The sequence below is a fragment of the Phoenix dactylifera genome, chromosome 4, assembly GCF_009389715.1.
Source record: "Phoenix dactylifera cultivar Barhee BC4 chromosome 4, palm_55x_up_171113_PBpolish2nd_filt_p, whole genome shotgun sequence".
Lineage (NCBI taxonomy): Eukaryota > Viridiplantae > Streptophyta > Magnoliopsida > Arecales > Arecaceae > Phoenix > Phoenix dactylifera.
The window spans coordinates 32,682,399-32,703,899 of NC_052395.1; the positions used below are offsets into that span (position 1 = coordinate 32,682,399).

The 21,501-nt window shown below is 40.8% G+C and overlaps 1 pseudogene; it reads right to left on the minus strand.

Moving 5' to 3' along the window:
- Positions 1 to 21,501, minus strand: part of LOC120110698 — a 29,651-nt pseudogene continuing 8,150 nt past the window's right edge.

Sequence of the window (21,501 nt, forward strand, 5' to 3'; positions counted from 1 at the left end):
CTACAAATAGGGGAATTTCGGAGGTGGTGGTAACCGCTTTAGCAGCCGAGCATCTGTGCCTTCCTTCTGCCAGGCAGCTTTCCCCCCTTCTTCCTCTTCGAAGAAGGAGGTGGTGGCCTCCAGATGGGCTGCCGGCTTTGATCCAAGTCGGCCCATCTGGGGCCCAATAGTCGCACTCGATATATTGAAATAAAAAGAAGAAAGGAATTATATAAGAAAAGTGGGGAACAAATCTATGAACCATCAGCTTCTCACTGGAAAACTAAAATAAATGAAACAGCTAAATTGTAAATGATTCAACATGATTAGTATAGTTTGAAGTAGTCGGTGCCTGTAAGAAGGATTTGTATTCATGCTAGCATGGATGGTATTTGGACTAACAAAATGGAATTCCCAATTACCGATAACATATTTACTTGGTAAATTGGACATGTTCTTTCATAGTTGTGGATATGACTATAGATGGCAATGTCAACCTTATACCTCTGCCAAAGCTCTTGAAGGCTATCGCTTCCCATTGGCTCCTCAAAGGATCCTTCCAGGTCATAGCATGCTCTAGAGGAATAACCAAGAACTCGATGAGAAAGGAAGACCAGCCATGCTATTTTTGTCTATCAACTAATGATAGGTGGTGCTCGATGAATTCATACTACCCATTCCCTCCTTGCCACTCAGCTATACAGAAGCGAAACATACCACAATCTGTCGAATACCTAATGATAACTGATGGAAGGCAAAATGGATCGTCCTACTCCAGCATGTAACCACCCAATTCCTGCCGAGCAGACCTTAGAGCTGAGCAGGCCAGGCCTCGAAGCCCGCCGAAGGCCAAGCTAACCTCGGCTCAAGGCCAAGCCGACCTCGCCCCTGTCAACCTTGATCCTATCGAAGATCCCGCAGGTCCTCAGAATCCATATTCAAACAAATCTGAAAAGATATCTTCCGAATCCTCCACCTGCGGGATTGACCTCCGTGATTCATGCCGCCTCCAGCTAATGGATAGCTGATCACAGCTCGGTCCGATATTTCAAGTAACGGCCAAGACCCTCACCCTATAAAAAGGAGATAGTGGAAGGCCCAAAGGAGGCTATAAAAGGCACTCAGAATTTTTTTCTAAACTCTAGATCAACTCTAACTTAGCCATTGGAGTGCCTTCGCCGGAATCCCTGGCCAAAGCTTTGTGCAGGTACCTGGGGCGCAGGAGGTGGCTCCCTTTCTCCATCCCAGCCGGCGGCTTCTTGGATTCCTCCGGCGTGGTCACCCTCAGGCCAAATTTCAACCCCAACAATAACAATAATAAAAACAAATTTTAAGATGAATTATTTTGCTATACCAACAGGATGCAACAATATAAGTGGATACCATGATATCAGAATTTTAAATATTTCAATATTATAAGCAGAGGGCATTCCAACGGTAGAAGTTACACCAGACTCATTATAGTTATAATAGCAATGCAACAAAAAGACAAGTAGTCCATAACATGTCCTTGATCTGTAAGGCATTTACAAATCAAAACACGAAGAAAAACATGGAATTTAGAGTGCAATGCCCTCCAATGCGGAAGAGAACTCACTCTACATACAAGATTTCGCGCAAAGAAATTCTCAAGAGTATCCTTATTCAAAGGAGATGCCTTGTGAGGACTCGTGCAGGCGTATATTTAGTTCCACATCGGTTATTCGTTGGGTAGATCTTGAATACTTATACAGGATCAAGAAACCCAAATAATACATTTCGACTAGCCATTTTGAGTGAGGTCCTGGGTTGTTACAAATGGTATCTGAGGATGATAATGTTATTTTGATGATTAACACAACCATTGAGGCCATATCAAATTAGAAATGCAAATTAACTTGATACATCATTAAGGAATGGCACACCCTCGATACATTCATGATACATTAGAAAAATATGGTCAAAACAACTCTCAAAGATTAACAACGAGATAAAATTTATAGTAGAGAATGATAGAAAGCTTTTTAAATTTATTTCGGCAAAGTTTCAAGTAAAGTATACTCTAAAGGGCAAAACTATAATTTTCATGATTAAGGGTATGAAATTCTAATGTGCATACATTCTAATTTACTTGGAATATGTTTTATTGATCATATGTTCTAGTCTAACTCTAAGATGCAGACAATCATGATTAGAGTCGACCCCAATTAGTTTGGAGTCAATCCCGATACATTTGGTACGCCTTTGAAACACTTGGCACAGAGTAGAAGTCGACCCCAAAAGAGATGGAGTCGACCCTAGCATATTTTGGCATGTTCTGGCACATCCTGGCATATATGGCATAGATGAACAGTAACTGAGGCCAACCCCAAGATTCTTTGAGCCAACCCCAGGTGGAGCCGACCCCAGATTCAGCCACTGCAAAAACAGCTTTCTGAAAATTACTGAGAGGGCCGACCCCAAGCTTTCTTGAGCCGACTTCAGGTTGAGAACTTTAAAAAAAAAATATCTCTGGAAGCTCTGAGAGGGCCGACCCCACTGTAGCTTGGGTCAACCCCACTGTAGCATGGGTCGACCCCAAGAAAGCATGTGTCGACCTCAGCCTGAAAAGTCAAAAAAACAAGCTTCTGGATTTTCTGAGAGGGCTGACCCCACTGTAGCAGGGGCCGACCCCAGCATGATGAACAGTGACTTGAGCCGACCCCAGCACGGGTGACAGCCCAATGGCTAGTTCTGCAGAACTGTTTTTTAAGTCCCCAATGGCTATAAACGGCTACTTTCTCCATTCCAACGATAGAAAAATTTCTTTAGAGGTTGGAAAAGTATTTAAGAGGCACTATTCATCAGAGAAAGGCATCTTTTGAAAATCAAGAAGCACATTCAAGAGAAAATCCTAGAAAAGCAAGCCTCATTTAATTGCTTCATCTTAAGAACCAAAAGAAAGTGGTTGAGCTATTTCAAAGAGTCATCAATAGCTCCACCAACCCTTGTGAAGTGAAGCAAGCTTGACAAAGAAAAGAATATCTCCTCCAAAGCAATAAACATTCTCTAAACTCTTCTTTGTAGTTTATAATTGCTTTATTTGCTCTTTTAGGAGCTTCATTCTTGGCTTATTACTCTTATTGTAAGGTTTGTTGGTAAGCCCGTAAAACCAACATTGTAGGTTGTTGGTGAGCCCGCAAAACCAACATTGAGGTTTATTGGTGCGCCCAAAAAATCAATTATAAAGGTTTTGGATTGTGAGCCCGGAAAACAATCCTACTGTAATCCGAGAAATTATAGTAAAATTTCCAAGGGGACGCTTGGGGAGTGGACGTAGGTAACTTGGGGTGCACCAAACCACTATACATCATGGTATTTGTGTTGTAGCTTCACTTATGATTATTCTTGCATTATCTTTCACCTTGCTATAGTTTAATTCATTGAAGTAATTTAAGAAAGCATCCACCGCACTCAACTAAGAAAGTAATTTAAGAAATCCTTGTTTTTTTTGAAACTCTTTGAAACTATTTTTAACTATTCTATCATATAGCATGTATCAAGATAACTAGCTTGCCAATATACTTTTTGTTGTAGATGGATGATAATGGGAGGGAGCTTGGTAAGGTGGAGTTTTATAAGATGACTCACACCCACCGAGATGGCAGTTTTGTTCGGAAGGAGTCAAGAGATATAGTTGTATGTATTCATCTTTGAATCTTTCAACGATATTATTATTAGTTCTATTATTGACATACATTAATTTGACTTTTTCTTTTGAGAGATATAGAACAGGGCAACAGCTCTTATTTCAGAGCGTGTCTGAATTATTGGGCCCAGAGCATTATGGTCGAGTGAGGGGTTATGGCGTTGGAGTTACCTCAACTCAGTTGTCTGCAGTAGGCATGTATACAAAAAATGCTGGAGAAGGCAGTAGCAATGCAGAATTTAGTAGACTTCGGACAACAATTGAAGATATGAAGGATCGCCATCAGGCAGAGTTGGCGGAGCTAAAGCAGAACCAACAAACTTTGCAGTCTCAGTTTGAGCATATTTCATCTATGTTACAGCGATTTCTTCCTCCTCAGGTAAATAACTATACGTATTTGATGACTTTACATAATTATTATTTTGCATGAGTTAATGATTTTCATATTCCTAACTTCTAAAGTTTCTTTTTTTTTTTGTAGATTCCTGATACTTCAACAGCTCGCAGAGATGATGATGGGGCTGAATCTGATCCTTGATATTTTTTAGACTGTTATTTAATGAGTTTTATATGTATCTTTCTTATATTTTTCAAAATACATTGTAATACTAAACTTATTATGTAAATTTAATCTTATATAACAATATGAATGTTTCGAATGATCTGAATGTTTGTCTTGATGTAAATGTAATGCAGGTTCATATTGCTATGATATGTTTCTTAATATGCATTTGTTTTTCTTTTTTTTTAAAAAAAATCCACTCCCGATGCTTTAAAGCATCGTTAAAAACCTCTTTGGCACGGGCTGGCACGCCATCGCCGACGCTTTCATAGCGTCGGTAAAAACAGGCTTTAGGCGACGCTCTCTAAGCATCGGTAAAAACCAAGCTAGCAATCCCAATTTGGAGTTTAAGCCGACACTTTATTGCGTCGGACAAACAACGTACGTCGATGCTTCGGTAAGCGTCGGTAAAGCATAAGTTTTGCCGACGCTTTCCTTAAACGTCGGGAAAAAATTTTCTTACTCAGGTATCGCCGATGCTTTTGCAACACTTTCCGTTGCGTCGGCTGGGTTTTTACCAACGCTATTTAGCATCAGTAAAGGCTGTAAAAAATGCCGGAAAAAATTGTTTTTCTTGTAGTGCCAAGCCAATAGATCAAGTTCTAAGAAAGGGTTTGGTGAAAATGGGACCCCGAGCGGTGGCCAAGCGTGCTAAGAGAGTGATGTTAGATGTATGCCCTAGAAGCCAATCTGGCAGACATATTATTTATTCTGGGACATAAATTTGTACTTGACTTTATTATTATTGAATAATAAATGGGCATCTTTTCATTCATATTATTTATGTGTCTATGAATCGTCCAAGGAATTAATAAGATGATGATACATATTCTCAAGAGTTGAGAATTTGAGCCATGTATCATTGGTGATTAATTTCTAAATGCTCCTGATCAATGGATCATCACGAGGACGGTGATCGATCCGATCAGTGCACAGATTGCTTTCCTTATGGATGGACGAGACTCGAGTCCACAGTGTAGGGACACTGAAGTGAGAGTGCAGGTGCTTGTTAGAGAACAAGGGTACTGAGCGTGACCAAGACAAGAAGTCACTTGGATGTCTATCCACTCGTCAGTGACTTGCTTGATGTTGCAGTAGTATGACTGGTCCTTTGACCTGCGGTGCTTCGGCTACTCACAGTGAGGTTATTGTAGTTTGACTACACGTATACATGGTCTCTAGCCATATGGGTCCTTGTAGTGTAGATTGGCTACAGTAAGTTCACTGTAGGAGTAGGGTATGCACTTACATGGAATCTATCGACCTTGATAGAAGAGGAGTGATCCTATGTGATTTATTAGACTGAGTTCTAAGACCTTGGCCAGGGCAATAATATAAAGTGGAGAAAGAGTTTTCTACTATCGAACTCAAGTCGAATAAATCTAGACATATGACAAACGACGGGGTTTGACGAGTTATCCATGACCTCCGGTCTGTAGGGATCTACGATAGAAGGACTGTATCATACAATAACTGCACCTAGAGGTTCATCATTCTATTCTGCTGGGTGGCCACTACATACTGCTAGGTGTCACTGGTGGATGGTGAGACTCACAGGGATCATCTTGATGGTCGATGAACCCTGATGAGTTGAGTTGAAATTGTTTCAACCCATTGAAAGGAGTTTTCAATGATATTATGATAGAGATCGTAATATATCTCACTACCAGTCAGAATAGAACCTATGGGGTCACACACATTAGAGGTATTGACCGATCCGATGGTTGAATGTGATTAGGAATCACAAATAATCAATTAGATTAATAAATGAAAACCCGCTAAGAGTTAGTGGTTAGAAGAAGGATTAATTGCAATCGAATTGCAATTTAATTTAATTAATTAGATTTATTAATTAGACTTGATCATGAGTCCTACTTGGAGTGGGATTCATGAAGTCCTAATTGGATTAGGATTTCAAATTAAATTAGAATCCTACTTGGAATAGGATTTCTAAAGTCCTAATTTTCTTAGGGCTGAAATTTAATAAGTCCTAATTAGATTAGGATTATTTTAAGTCCTAATTAATTTTAAATTTAATCTAATTAATTTCATGACTTCTAATTGGATTAGGATTGAAGAGTTCAATAGAGTCATGGTTCAATTAAATCCTAATTAGATTAGGATAAGGAGGAAATTAAAATGGGTTCATAAAATCCTATTTTGAATAGGATTGGACTCATAAAATGAACCCAAACCATCTTGCCACTTAATTTGATTAAATGGCTAATAAAATGGGATATGAGGGAGGGGCCCACGCCCCTCCCCTTGGGAAGTGTGTGGAAGAAAAAGGAGGGGCGTAAGCCCCTCCTTGCTGCCGAATTAAGGAGATAAGGGTGAGCTCCTAAAAATTAGGAGCTCATCCTTATCTCATGGAGAAATAATAGGAGGGGTTCGGCCCCTCTTCTAATCCTTTTTTTTTGGTTTTCACGGCAGAAAACTCCCTCTTCCTTCCTCCTTTCAGCCGCAAGGGAAAAGAAAAGAAAGGGAGGCGTGGGTGGCCCTTCTTCCTCCCATTTCTTGGTTCCAACAAAAACAAAAAGGAAAAGGCTGAAAGTGTTTTGTTCTTTTTCTTTTTGATCCATCTTTCTTCCTCCTCCTCCCTAAGCATTCAAGAGTTGATTGAAAGGGAGGACTTCAGCCATCAAAAGCCATCTCTGCAAGGGAGCTAGCACCTCGGGGAGATACGTAGGCTTCGATCGAATCATTACCTCGTGTGGATACCCGTAGAGGCCGGACGCGTGTGCGGCTTCCATCGAACCTTCTACAAATCCACGTAAATCAGATTTGCGGAGACCATCTACCCGCACAAGGTGAAGATCTGATCTTCTTAATGATTTTAAAATGGTTTAAAATAATTTAATTCTAATCTATCTACAAACGAATGGTTTTAAAATACGTTCATGCGATGAACGGATCCCGCATAGTTTTTCCGCTGCAATCTGAAAATTATTCGAAATTTTCATGGCATATGTGGGATGCTAACAGTGGTATTAGAGCAAAGGTCCAAGAGTTGTGACCGATCTCCGGAAACTCTCACGCGTGATCGTGTGACGAAGCGTGGCTCTCCGTCCGGAGGCGTATAGAGATGCGTGCTCTGATAGGTATACATGGGTGTCACCCTATTTTTAATAGGACCGATCCTATGTAGGAGTGGAGACTCCCCTAACAGTGGTATCAGAGCCATGGTTATGTAGATTAAGATTAGAATTAAATTTTTCAAGGCATTTTAGATCTGAAATTTAAGGGATTATGCTTGCTGAAAATTAAGTATGCAGAATTTTCAGCTTGCTGTTTTTTCTGCATACTAATTAATGGATGCTTAGATTAATGATTCTAATGCATTAATAATGTGATTACAAATGTTTAGAATCAAATCATGCATGATCAGCAAGTCATGGGATGATATAATCAGTTAAATTACAGATCTGAAAATAATTTTTTTATGCATGTGATGCATATGGTGATGATCATGGATAGACCCTTTGAATGTGCTGAAATGTTCTGCGATGTTCTGTGATGCATGTAATTTTAATTTTCAGATGCCTGCGTGCATCTTAAATTCATGTATTAGAGACCTGCGTGTCTCAATGAAAAAGGTTGTAATTTTATTTTTATTTTTATTTAATTTTTAAAGCAATCTGGGATGTAAACTGTGATGTGTGTTGCACGTCGATGGTTGATCGATATGTACATCAACAAGCTCAACATGCGCGGATCAAGATCAAGGGTTGATTGAAGATGGATCAAGGAGTTGATCACAATTGGACCTAGAGGATCAAGATCGAGTCAAGAGTTGAAGACGATCAAACCAATTGACGTGCATGTGCTTGTAAAACGACCCCATCTTGGATCCATGATCATTACCATTTAATTTTATTTTTGATAAATGCCTGGATGTTTAATGCTTATGTCTATGCGGGTAGACTTATATTTGCATGAGATGTGAATACGCGATCGAGTGAGACCTAAATCGAAACCTCCCTAATCAGTCGAGGGTGAACCAACATGAGTTAGTCATATTAGATTAATTGATCTAATTGGTGTCTAGGCAAGCCTATAAGGTGGTTACTTAATTAGGACCTTACTCTCTGAGTAAGGGGAGCCTCCCACCTGCTTACCTGGCCAATTATTCGATTACCTCTTATGAAGAACTCAAGTTGCAAACACTAAGACTTGATTATGCAATATTGAGTCCATAGGTCTTCCACCGTAGTAGAGCTGCTAAGGTCTTTTTGGTGTTGATTTGTCTCGGCTGGACACAGTGGGCAAGTTGCATCGGGGGACTGGACCTCTCTATTAGACATGAGATGTTGTGGGGTAAAGGTGGGGTTGGGCACCAATAACTGTTAGGTGAGGACCCAATGACGACTTTATTTCTGCGGTTATATGGTGGGTCTGACTTAACTAAGTAATGGGGCCAATAACTGTTAGGTGAGGTCTTCATGACTTAGAGACCAAGTACCACTGCAATTTGCTTGAGAAGCATTGTACAAGAGTTGTACACTCATCCATTTATATGTCACCAATAACTGTTAGGTGAGGCGGCATGTAAATCGGTGAGACCGCAGTACCCACTAAAAATTCTAGTCGCGTAGGGTTTTCGTTTCTCCATCAGGGGAGTATGAGGGATTCGAGAAAATAGTGGGAGCATATTTGTTTTAAAAGTCCCTAGAACAAATTAAGTTCAAGTACAAAGTCTAACTAGAATTTTTACTCTCTACAGATCACAATGTCAGCTTCAAACCCTTTGACCCGAATCCTTGAGACCAACAGACTGACCGGAACAAACTATAAAGACTGGCTTAGGAACCTGAAAATTGTTCTGAATTGTGAGAAAATAGGGTATGTGCTCGAGAATGATATCCCTAGGCTACCAGCACGTCCTACTGATGATCAGCGTGAGACGCATCAGAAGTGGACTGATGACGATATTAGGGTCAAGTGCTATATCATGGCATCCATGACTAACGAACTTCAATGCCAGCATGAGAACATAAAGACTACTAGGGAAATACTAGCTCACCTGCAAGAGTTGTATGGTGAGCAGAGCCGCACTGCACGCTTTGAAGTGTCCAAGAGGCTCTTCAAGGCAAAGATGCGCGAGGGGCAGTCTGTCCACGATCACTGTTTGACTATGATCAAGGACCTCGAGGAGCTTGAGAAGCTCAGTATGTCCATGCATAAGGAACTGCAGATAGATCTGATCCTGCAATCCCTTCCTGATTCATTTGGTCAGTTTATAGTAAACTACCATATGAATAAAATTGAATGCACGAAGACCGAGTTGTTGAACATGTTGGTAACTGCTGAAGGCGCCTTGAAAGGTTCAAGGGGCTCTGTTCTGGCTGCTGAGTTGACTTCTGGTTCCAAGAGAAAGTCTACTTGGAAGAAAAAGAAGCCTGCAAAGAAGCACAAGATAGACAAAAAGCCTAAGAAGGAAGTTCATAAGAAAAAGGCTGATGACAAAGGAAAATGTTTCCACTGCAACGTCAACGGCCACTGGAAAGGGAACTGCCCTTCATACCTCGAGAGCCTGAAGAACAAAAAGGACACACCTTCTGAAGGTATGTTAGACTTGCTCGTAATTGAAACTAACCTTACGGTTTCTTCTACTTCTAGTTGGGTTATAGATTCTGGTTCTAGTGCTCATTTGTGCACTACTATGCAGGGTCTAAAGGAAAGTAGGAGGCTGGCGGAAGGTGCAGTAACCCTTCGGGTTGGCAACGGGGCAAGAGTTGCTGCTGTAGCTGTGGGCACCTATCCTCTACGATTACCGTCTGGATTTAGTTTACAACTTAGAGATTGTTATTATGTCCCTGCTGCTAGCAGGAATTTGATTTCTGTTTCGTATTTAGCACAGGATGGTCATATTTTGACCTTTGACAAAGACTGCTGTTCAATTTATTTCAGAAATAAATTAGTTGCACGTGGTTTCATGATTGACAGTCTCTATCACTTGCATATTGATGTGTCTGTGAATGTGTCTGAGCAAGTAGTGAGTGCCATAGGATCTAAAAGATCCAGAGATGAGATAAACCAGAAGTATTTGTGGCACCTCAGACTTGGCCATATCGGAGAGGATAGAATGAACAAAATGGAGAAAGATGGGCTTCTCGGCCCATTGACTTCTGAGTCATATCCAGTTTGTGAGTCCTGTCTTCAAGGAAAAATGGCTAGATTACCTTTTGTAGGACATGGGGAGAGGACCACTGAAATACTTACCCTGGTACACACTGATGTGTGTGGCCCATTCGATGTGCTAGCCAAGGGTCGTTATTCATACTTCATTACCTTTACCGATGACTATTCACGATATGGGTATGTGTATCTTATGGATACAAATCTGAGTCTTTTGAAAAGTTCAAAGAGTTCAGAAATGAAGTAGAAAAGCAGACTGGAAAAACTCTTAAGGTTCTTCGATCAGATCGAGGAGGAGAATACCTTAGTGGGGAATTCCGGGATTATCTCAAGAAAAATGGCATAGTCTCACAATGGACACCTCCGGGTACACCTCAACTCAACGGGGTGTCAGAAAGGAGGAATTGGACTCTATTGGATATGGTCCGATCCATGATGAGCTTCACAGAACTGCCTATGTTTCTTTGGGGAGATGCCTTATTATCCGCGATTTATTTATTGAATAGAGTTCCCTCTAAATCCGTTCCTACCACACCGTATGAGATATGGCATGGTAAGAAGCCGAGTCTTGGTCATCTCAAGATTTGGGGATGTCCGGCCCACGTCAAGCGACTACAGGCGGACAAGTTAGAGCCTAGGACCATAAGTGCTCGTTTCATTGGATATCCTAAAGAGTCATTAGGATACAATTTTTACATCTCAGAGGATCACAATGTGTTTGTGAGCCGACATGCCGTCTTTCTGGAAAAACAGTTTATCCTTGATAGAGGCAGTGGGAGAAAAATTGAGCTTGAAGAGAGAGTCTTTGAAAAGCAACGAGTCATGGATCCTATAGAACCTATTCATACAGAGCCAGTACACGTAGTACCTCCTCCACCTCGTAGATCTAGTAGGGTCTCCCATCCTCCCGATAGATACTTAGGTATACTAGTAGAGGACACCGAGGAAATGTTCCTCATGGGAGATAGGGAACATGTACAGGATCCCAAGACCTACAACGAGGCGATATCAGATATCGATTCCGAGAAATGGCTGGAAGCCATGAAGTCAGAGATAGACTCCATGTATTCCAACCAAGTCTGGACCTTAGTAGATCCACCAGAAGGTATAGTACCTATTGGATGCAAATGGATCTATAAAAGGAAGATAGGTTCGGATGGGAAGGTAGAGACCTATAAGGCAAGGCTAATAGCGAAAGGGTATAGTCAGCGCGAAGGCATTGACTATCAGGAGACTTTTTCACCTGTAGCCATGCTAAAATCCATTCGAACATTGCTTGCTATCGCAGCGTTTCATGATTATGAAATATGGCAGATGGATATGAAAACTATTTTTCTGAATGGATATCTTGATGAAGATATCTATATGGAGCAGCCTTTGGGTTTCACTTCCAGTGATGGAGATCACAAGGTCTGCAAGCTGCAAAGGTCCATCTATGGACTAAAGCAAGCATCTCGGAGTTGGAACACTCGTTTTAATGATGTGATCAAATCGTTTGAGTTCATCAAGAACGAAGAGGAACCGTGTGTTTACAAGAAGGTTAGTGGGAGTACTGTCGTGTTCCTCGTACTGTACGTGGATGACATCCTCCTAATAGGAAATGATATTCCTATGCTAACCTCGGTCAAGGTCTGGTTATCAAAAGAGTTCTCCATGAAAGACCTTGGGGAAGCATCCTACATTTTGGGGATAAAGGTCTATAGGGATAGATCTAAAAGGATGCTTGGCCTTTCACAGAAGATGTACATAGAGGAGGTACTGAAGAGGTTCAGTATGGAAAACTCCAAGAGGGGTCTATTACCCCTTAGGCATGGGATTCATCTCTCCAAAAAGATGTGCCCCAACACATCTGAAGAGATTCAACGCATGAATAGGATTCCTTATGCTTCTGCAATAGGGAGCCTCATGTATGCCATGCTATGTACACGACCTGATATAGCCCTTGCTGTGAGTGTCACTAGCAGATATCAGTCGAATCCAGGCGAAGAGCACTGGATAGCTGTGAAGAACATTCTTAAGTACTTAAGAAGAACTAAAGATTTGTTCTTGGTCTTTGGAGTAGCATCGGAGTTAAAAGTAGAAGGATACACAGATTCAGACTTTATGACTGATATTGATGATAGAAAGTCTATATCTGGATATGTGTTCTTGTGCAATGGTGGTACGGTAAATTGGAAGAGTTCCAAACAACCGATCATTGCTGATTCTACCATGGAAGCTGAGTATATCGCTGCCTCTGAAGCTGCAAAGGAAGCCTTCTGGTTCAAAAAAATTCATTGCAGAGCTAGATGTAATGCCATCAGATGCCATCACACTCTACTGCGATAATAATGGCGCCATAGCTCTCGCTAAGGAGCCAAGGTCTCATCAGAAGTCCAAGCACATAGAGCGGCGTTTCCACCTCATACGCGACTATCTCGAGAAGAAATATGTCGAGGTACAGAGAGTAGACTCCGCGGACAACGTGGCAGACCCGCTTACTAAACAGCTAAGTCAGCAGAAGACTGAAATCCACCTTGAGAAGATGGGACTTAGATATATGGCTGATTGGCTTTAGTGCAAGTGGGAGATTGTTAGATGTATGCCCTAGAAGCCAATCTGGCAGACACATTATTTATTCTGGGACATAAATTTGTACTTGACTTTATTATTATTGAATAATAAATGGGCATCTTTTCATTCATATTATTTATGTGTCTATGAATCGTCCAAGGAATTAATAAGATGATGATACATATTCTCAAGAGTTGAGAATTTAAGCCATGTATCATTGGTGATTAATTTCTAAATGCTCCTGATCAATGGATCATCACGAGGACGGTGATCGATCCGATCAGTGCACAGATTGCTTTCCTTATGGATGGACGAGACTCGAGTCCACAGTGTAGGGACACTGAAGTGAGAGTGCAGGTGCTTGTTAGAGAACAAGGGTACTGAGCGTGACCAAGACAAGAAGTCACTTGGATGTCTATCCACTCGTCAGTGACTTGCTTGATGTTGCAGTAGTATGATTGGTCCTTTGACCTGCGGTGCTTCGGCTACTCACAGTGAGGTTATTGTAGTTTGACTACACGTATACATGGTCTCTAGCCATATGGGTCCTTGTAGTGTAGATTGGCTGCAGTAAGTTCACTGTAGGAGTAGGGTATGCACTTACATGGAATCTATCGACCTTGATAGAAGAGGAGTGATCCTATGTGATTTATTAGACTGAGTTCTAAGACCTTGGCCAGGGCAATAATATAAAGTGGAGAAAGAGTTTTCTACTATCGAACTCAAGTCGAATAAATCTAGACATATGACAGACGACGGGGTTTGACGAGTTATCCATGACCTCCGGTCTGTAGGGATCCACGATAGAAGGACTGTATCATACGATAACTGCACCTAGAGGTTCATCATTCTATTCTGCTGGGTGGCCACTACATACTGCTAGGTGTTACTGGTGGATGGTGAGACTCACAGGGATCATCTTGATGGTCGATGAACCCTGATGAGTTGAGTTGAAATTGTTTCAACCCATTGAAAGGAGTTTTCAATGATATTATGATAGAGATCGTAATATATCTCACTACCAGTCAGAATAGAACCTATGGGGTCACACACATTAGAGGTATTGACCGATCCGATGGTTGAATGTGATTAGGAATCACAAATAATCAATTAGATTGATAAATGAAAACCCGCTAAGAGTTAGTGGTTAGAAGAAGGATTAATTGCAATCGGATTGCAATTTAATTTAATTAATTAGATTTATTAATTAGACTTGATCATGAGTCCTACTTGGAGTGGGATTCATGAAGTCCTAATTGGATTAGGATTTCAAATTAAATTAGAATCCTACTTGGAATAGGATTTCTAAAGTCCTAATTTTCTTAGGGCTGAAATTTAATAAGTCCTAATTAGATTAGGATTATTTTAAGTCCTAATTAATTTTAAATTTAATCTAATTAATTTCATAACTTCTAATTGGATTAGGATTGAAGAGTTCAATAGAGTCATGGTTCAATTAAATCCTAATTAGATTAGGATAAGGAGGAAATTAAAATGGGTTCATAAAAAATCCTATTTTGAATAGGATTGGACTCATAAAATGAACCCAAACCATCTTGCCACTTAATTTGATTAAATGGCTAATAAATTGGGATATGAGGGAGGGGCCCACGCCCCTCCCCTTGGGAAGTGTGTGGAAGAAAAAGGAGGGGCGTAAGCCCCTCCTTGCTGCCGAATTAAGGAGATAAGGGTGAGCTCCTAAAAATTAGGAGCTCATCCTTATCTCATGGAGAAATAATAGGAGGAGGGGTTCGGCCCCTCTTCTAATCCTTTTTTTTTGGTTTTCACGGCAGAAAACTCCCTCTTCCTTCCTCCTTTCAGCCGCAAGGGAAAAGAAAAGAAAGGGAGGCGTGGGTGGCCCTTCTTCCTCCCATTTCTTGGTTCCAACAAAAACAAAAAGGAAAAGGCTGAAAGTGTTTTGTTCTTTTTCTTTTTGATCCATCTTTCTTCCTCCTCCTCCCTAAGCATTCAAGAGTTGATTGAAAGGGAGGACTTCAGCCATCAAAAGCCATCTCTGCAAGGGAGCTAGCACCCCGGGGAGATACGTAGGCTTCGATCGAATCATTACCTCGTGTGGATACCCGTAGAGGCCGGACGCGTGTGCGGCTTCCATCGAACCTTCTACAAATCCACGTAAATAGATTTGCGGAGACCATCTACCCGCACAAGGTAAAGATCTGATCTTCTTAATGATTTTAAAATGGTTTAAAATAATTTAATTCTAATCTATCTACAAACGAATGGTTTTAAAATACGTTCATGCGATGAACGGATCCCGCATAGTTTTTCCGCTGCAATCTGAAAATTATTCGAAATTTTCATGGCATATGTGGGATGCTAACAAGTGACACACCCATCTACTGTAGAGGAGCATCCTAGAGAGTCATCTTCAGTGCTCCCACGAGCTGAGCCACGTGTAGAGCCTCCTCCACCTCCTTCCCCTTTAGTTCTACTTGCTAGGTATGCGGGGAGACTGGTTTCTACAGGTAGAAGAATTCATTCTGAATTTTTGGATCAAGAGGGGTTCAGGTTGAGTGGTTGGATCCGACAACAGGGATGAGAGTATCTTTGCTCCTTAGATTTACAGACCTACCCGAGATTAGTTCGTGAGTTTTATGCTTTCCTACGGGTCGGTTCAGGAGGACTTGTGTCCGAGGTTCGTAGAGTTCAGATCCGAGTTTCTAAAGAGAGCCTAGGATAGTTGCTTCATCTTCCATGTGAGGGTGCCATACCAGATAGACCAGAGCACAAGATTAGAGCTCTACAGCTGATTATGGAGAGAGATGAGATAGATTATACAGATAATTTGGTAGCTAGCTCTTTCGCTGCTGAAATGAGACTGCTTCATAACTTCATAGGTCGGATACTGTTTCCGAAGAGCGGAAGATTCAACCATGTGTCTGAGCGTGATCTAGCGATTATGGAGCATGTTATTCAGGTATTCCCCTGAATCTTTCGGTCATGATGATCAGACAGATTCGTGAGGCCGTATCTAGAGTGAGAGCCTCTTTACCATACGGTATGGTACTCACACTGATATTTAGACATCATGACATATGTTTAGTTGGAGAAATCTCTAGAGATTTATTATATACCGACACCTACACTGCACGATCACTTGTGCGCATGGGCTACAAGAAGGTGGACAGTCAGTGAGTGCGTGGAGGTGCAGGGGCACAAGCACCAGAGCCTGATGTACCAAAGCTTTGAGACTCCATTCCCGAGCCTGAGGTACCTGCCGACCACCCTTCGGCACATGCAGAGGCAGGACCTTCATCATCCACACCTACTGGATATACATAGGAGTATTGGAGCAGGATGACTGAGATTATATCAGCTCAGGTGATGAGTCTCTCCGATAGTATGAAGAGTTGGATGGATAATATCACAGCTGAGGTCAGGGGAGTATCTGCTCAGGTAACGAGTCTCACGGACCGGATGATAGCTTTAGAGAGAGAGTTTCATGGTCCTCAGGGAGCTCGAGCAGCTGAGTTAGAGGTCTCGGCACAGAGCCAGCCAGTTTATAGGGCTCACAGATCCTCACAGTCATATCAGCCCAGACCTCCTCTCGCCACCTACACTAGGAGATCTAGAGCCAGGTCCCAGCCTTTGGATGCCTCTAGGCCTATTGATAGCACTGCAGGAGCTCATTTAGACTAATATCTAGTGTTACTCTAGTTATCTATGTATTTTGCTTTTTGTTGATTGTAAACGATGTTATCTTATATGGCATCTTGGCTTATTAGAACATTGTAATTTTGGCTCTTATGAAATGCAATGTCTTATCCTGTTTTATGATCTTTGTCATTGGAATACTTTTCACCCATATATTACATATTTTTTTGATGATGCAAAAAGGGGGAAAAGTAAGAGAAGGGAAAAGTTGCAATATAGGGGAAGAAGTAAGAGAAGTAGGATAAGTTATAGGAGAAGTTAGATAAATTCTTCATACCTAAGACACAAAGGGGAGTATATATATACATTCTTAAGCAAAACTAAGTTGGAAGAAAATATTAGAAAGCAATTGTCACCTAAGGGGGAGATATGTGTAACAATGAAAAATTCTGCACTCTAAAACTTCAAAACAAGAAAATCTGAAGTTTAATCAAAGATTTTGAATTTGGCACATACTTCTTTTGTCTCGATACATAACTTGAAACTCTTGTATTGGCATAAATTTTTGAAGTTTTATTTTCAATAAAACACAAGAATAAGGGGGAGCAAAACTAGACTTCAATTGGCATAAATTTGGATTAGATCGGGGGAGATTTTGGTTGGCACACTCTTCAATTTAGAAAATTCTAAATTTTCAGCTTTTAAAGCATTTTCTAAACTTTAAACCTCAATTCACATATAAACACCAACTTGGGTATACTCAATATTTTGTAATCATCAAAAAGGAGGAGATTGAGGATGATAATGTTATTTTGATGATTAACACAACCATTGAGGCCATATCAAATTAGAAATGCAAATTAACTCGATACATCATTAAGGAATGGCACACCCTCGATACATTCACGATACATTAGAAAAATGCGGTCAAAACAACTCTCAAAGATTAACAACGAGATAAAATTTGTAGTAGAGAACAATAGAAAGCTTTTTAAATTCATTTCGGCAAAGTTTCAAGTAAAGTATACTCTAAAGAGCAAAACTGTAATTTTTATTATTAAGGATATGAAATTCTAATGTGCCATACAGTCTAATTTACTTGGAATATGTTTTATTGATTCTATGTGCTAGTCTAACTGTAAGATGCAGACAATCATGATTAGAGTCGACCCCAATTAGTTTGGAGTCGACCCCGATACATTTGGCATGCCTTTGGAACACTTGGCACAGAGTAGGAGTCGACCCTAGAAGAGATGGAGTCGACCTTGGCACGTTTTGGCAAGTTTGGCACATCCTGGCACAGATGAACAGTAACTGGGGCCGATCCCAAGATTTCTTGTGCCGACCCCAGGAAACCATGAGCCGACCCCAGATTCAGCCACTGCAAAAACAACTTTCTGAAAATTACTGAGAGGGCCGACCCCAAGCTTTCTTGAGCCGACCCTAGGTGGAGCCGACCCCAGGAAGCCTTGAGCCGACCCCAGTGGAGCCGACCCCAAGAGAGCATGAACCGACCCCAGGTTGAGAACTAAAAAAAATATGTCTCTGAAATCTCTGAGAAGGCTGACCCTACTGTAGCTTGGGTCGACCCCACTGTAGCATGCGTCGACCCCAAGAAAGCATGAGTCGACCCAATTATAGCAGGGGCCAACCCCACTGTAGCAGGAGCCGACCCCAGCACGGGTGATAGCCCAACGGCTAGTTCTGCAGAATTGTTTTTTAAGTTCCCAACGACTATAAACGGCTACTTTCTCCATTCCAACGGTAGAAAATTGTTCTTTAGAAGTTGGAGAAGTATTTAAGAGGCACTATTCATCAGAGGAAGGCATCTTTTGAAAATCAAGAAGCACATTCAAGAGAAAACCTTAGAAAATCAAGCCTCATTCAATTGCTTCATCTTAAGAGCCAAAAGGAAGTGCTTGAGCAGTTTCAAAGAGTCATCAATAGCTCCATCAACCCTTGTGAAGTGAAGCAAGCTTGATAAAGAAGAGAATAGCTCCTCCAAATTGATAAACATTCTCTAAACTTTTCTTTGTAATTTATAATTGTTTTATTTGCTCTTTTAGGAGCTTTCATTCTTGGCTTATTACTCTTGTTGTAAAGTTTGTTAGTAAGCCCGTAAAACCAACATTGTAGGTTGTTGGTGAGCCCGCAAAACCAATATTGAGGTTTATTGGTGAGCCCAAAAAACTAATTGTAAAGGTTTTAGATTGTGAGCCCGAAAATAATTCTACTGTAATCCAAGAGATTATAGTAAAATTGTTGGAAATTGTATTCTAAATGTCAATCGTCAGTGTGTTGATGATTGAATTTTGTAAATGAATTAACAAATTAATAAAATATTATTTGGCATTATTCATCATTTTATTGTACATCTTCAAATAAACTCTTATATGATGAAGTCCTTAGGCATTATTTTATGATAAAGAAGGATTTATCTTCAAGTCCTTAAACTTGTTTGCGACCAAATGATATACAGTTAATAGGACGACAGCATTGTCGAAATTAGGTCGTTGTGAGACATATACGTTGGTTGTCCTCTTAATCAAGGAGTGTGGAGACACTGATATGTCACATAGGTGAAGTGTAGGAGTACATTTCACTGAACGTGACCAATTCCGGAATGCTCTACTGTCAAGAGATGTTCCGAGTGGATTTGGGTATAAGTATTCCTCAGACCTAAGATCACCACAGTGATTAGCAAGCAACTCACTGTACTTTGGTATCGGACTAGCAGAATTTCTAATTCTGGGACGGAAGGTTACTGGGTGCAGTCAAGTACTTGCGAAATCAATGCGTGAGTCAAGATGGAATTGACCCCTCCTGAAAATAGGAGATAATACTTTGTGTTCAATTAGCAAAATCTTGGTCAGGATAATTCTTGTGACGAGTCACAAGATTTCTAAAATTGATCACATAGAGGATGTACTTATTACAGAATTGACAGGACTCTGAAATCATCCTGGCATTAGGAGTCAAAGGAATGAATTATACAATAACCATAATCAGGGTTCCAGAATATTTGCTTCGCATATATTCGGCCTATCCGAACGTCGGGTTCCATTGCTAGATGGTCATATCGATTAGTGCAGGAAGTCATTCCTGTACCACCGACTTAGGTTTGAACCTATGAGGTCACACGCATAGAAGTTTCCTGATTGATCAAGATGGCTGATGGATGATTGAGAATCATTCAGGGATAATTTGGTCAATTCGATTGGCAAATTATCCTATAAAATAATTAAAATAATTATTGAAGAATTAATTAGTAATTAGATTACTAATAAACTCAATTTGATTGAGTAAATGGACTAAGGATGAGCCAAATTGAATTGGATTCAATTTTGGGTTCAATCAGGGTTTTGACCTTGATTGGGGTCGACTCAAAGTAAAGAGGGGTCGACTCAAGCTGGGATCGACTCTCTCAGAGAATTCAGAGAACGACATCTTCTGTTTTTCCAGGTAGGATCGACTCGAGTTTTCTTGGGGTCGACTCGAGCTTTTAAGGGGTCGACTTACTAGGCGTATCAAGGGAAGAAGTTCTCTGTTGTCTCAGCCGGGATCGACCTATGAAGCTATGGGGTCGACTCGGCTCGATTTTGGAGTCGACTCGAAGGGGAAGGAGTCGACTCGAGGCGACTTGGAGTCAACTCGAGCATAGGAAGGTCGACTACTTTCGAAAATTCTGGAGCTCACGGACGGGCTGAACTTGCAGGATTCGATCCAGAAGTGATTTTTCAATAAAATCTGAAGGGATTTGGATCGTGGCACATGTGGGAGAATGGGTGGATGATGATGGAAGATCATCACCATCCATTTTGATCTTATCCCATCCGCATGAACCAATTATTGTTTGGATTTTGAATTCAAACAAGATAAGATCTATCTTGTTGCAACCATCCCCTTCATGCGCCAACAAGATACCATATTTTCATTTGAATTTCGAATTCAGATAATCAGATGGTGTGCCTTTAAAAAGGAAGAGTTCCAAGTCGCCAAATGCATGAAATCATTGAATGAAATTCAGCCTTCATCCCGCCCATTCCATCTCCTGTAAGTCCATCTCGCCATAGCTGATAGGGATCTCTGAAAAGAGCTTTTAGATTAGATCTAAGTCCTCTTCAATCCCTATAAATCATTTCTTCAAGTTCTTCCAAGAAGGCGAATCAAAAGTTGATAGCGTTGGAAAGATCAATGTTCAGCAAAGGACGATCCCGCACAAGCTGGCACTTCTGTGGGATTGGATCTCTCCAGGAGCTTCACGTGGATTAGTCGTAGAGGCCAGACAAGTGTGTGGCTACGAAGCTCGAGCATCGGATACATTACTTTCAGATTTTATAAAGGTATGAATCTAGATCCAAAGTTGTATCACTTATAGGTTCCAATCCTCGAAGGTTAAACTTCTTTTGAGGCTCTTCACAGAGTAATCTTCAGAGCCTATTCGATGGGCATTCGAAGATAAGTTGGGTGTTAGATCAATTGAGTTTAAAACTTAATAATCTCATTTCAGATCTGAAATTAATCATGCAATGATTTTAGCATAATCGTTTAAACGATCCCAGCATATTGATCATGAATACTTGTAGTGATACTTTGAAATTTGATTTCTTATGCATGCTAGAATTAAAATGTTTAATTCGGTTTTTTCCGCTGCGTTTTTCAAAATTAAAAGAACTATGTGTGGCTTGATCTCCCTTGTGAAGAGGTTCGTAGGTAACCCGAACAAGTACAGCCATTGATTTTGAAAAAAGTTTTAAGAAAGCATCCACCGCACTCAACTAAGGAAGTTTTTAAAGCACTAAAAATATGGAAAAACCCAATTCATCCCCCTCCCCTCCTTGGGTTGTCACCTTAGGCAACAGTATCAGAGTGAACTCGGCCTATAACCTATGTGGACTAGGGAACACTGCAACACGGATCCATTAGGGCTGACCACGGGCCGATCATTGTGTTTGTGATTAGATTTGAATAGATTTGAATCCATAGC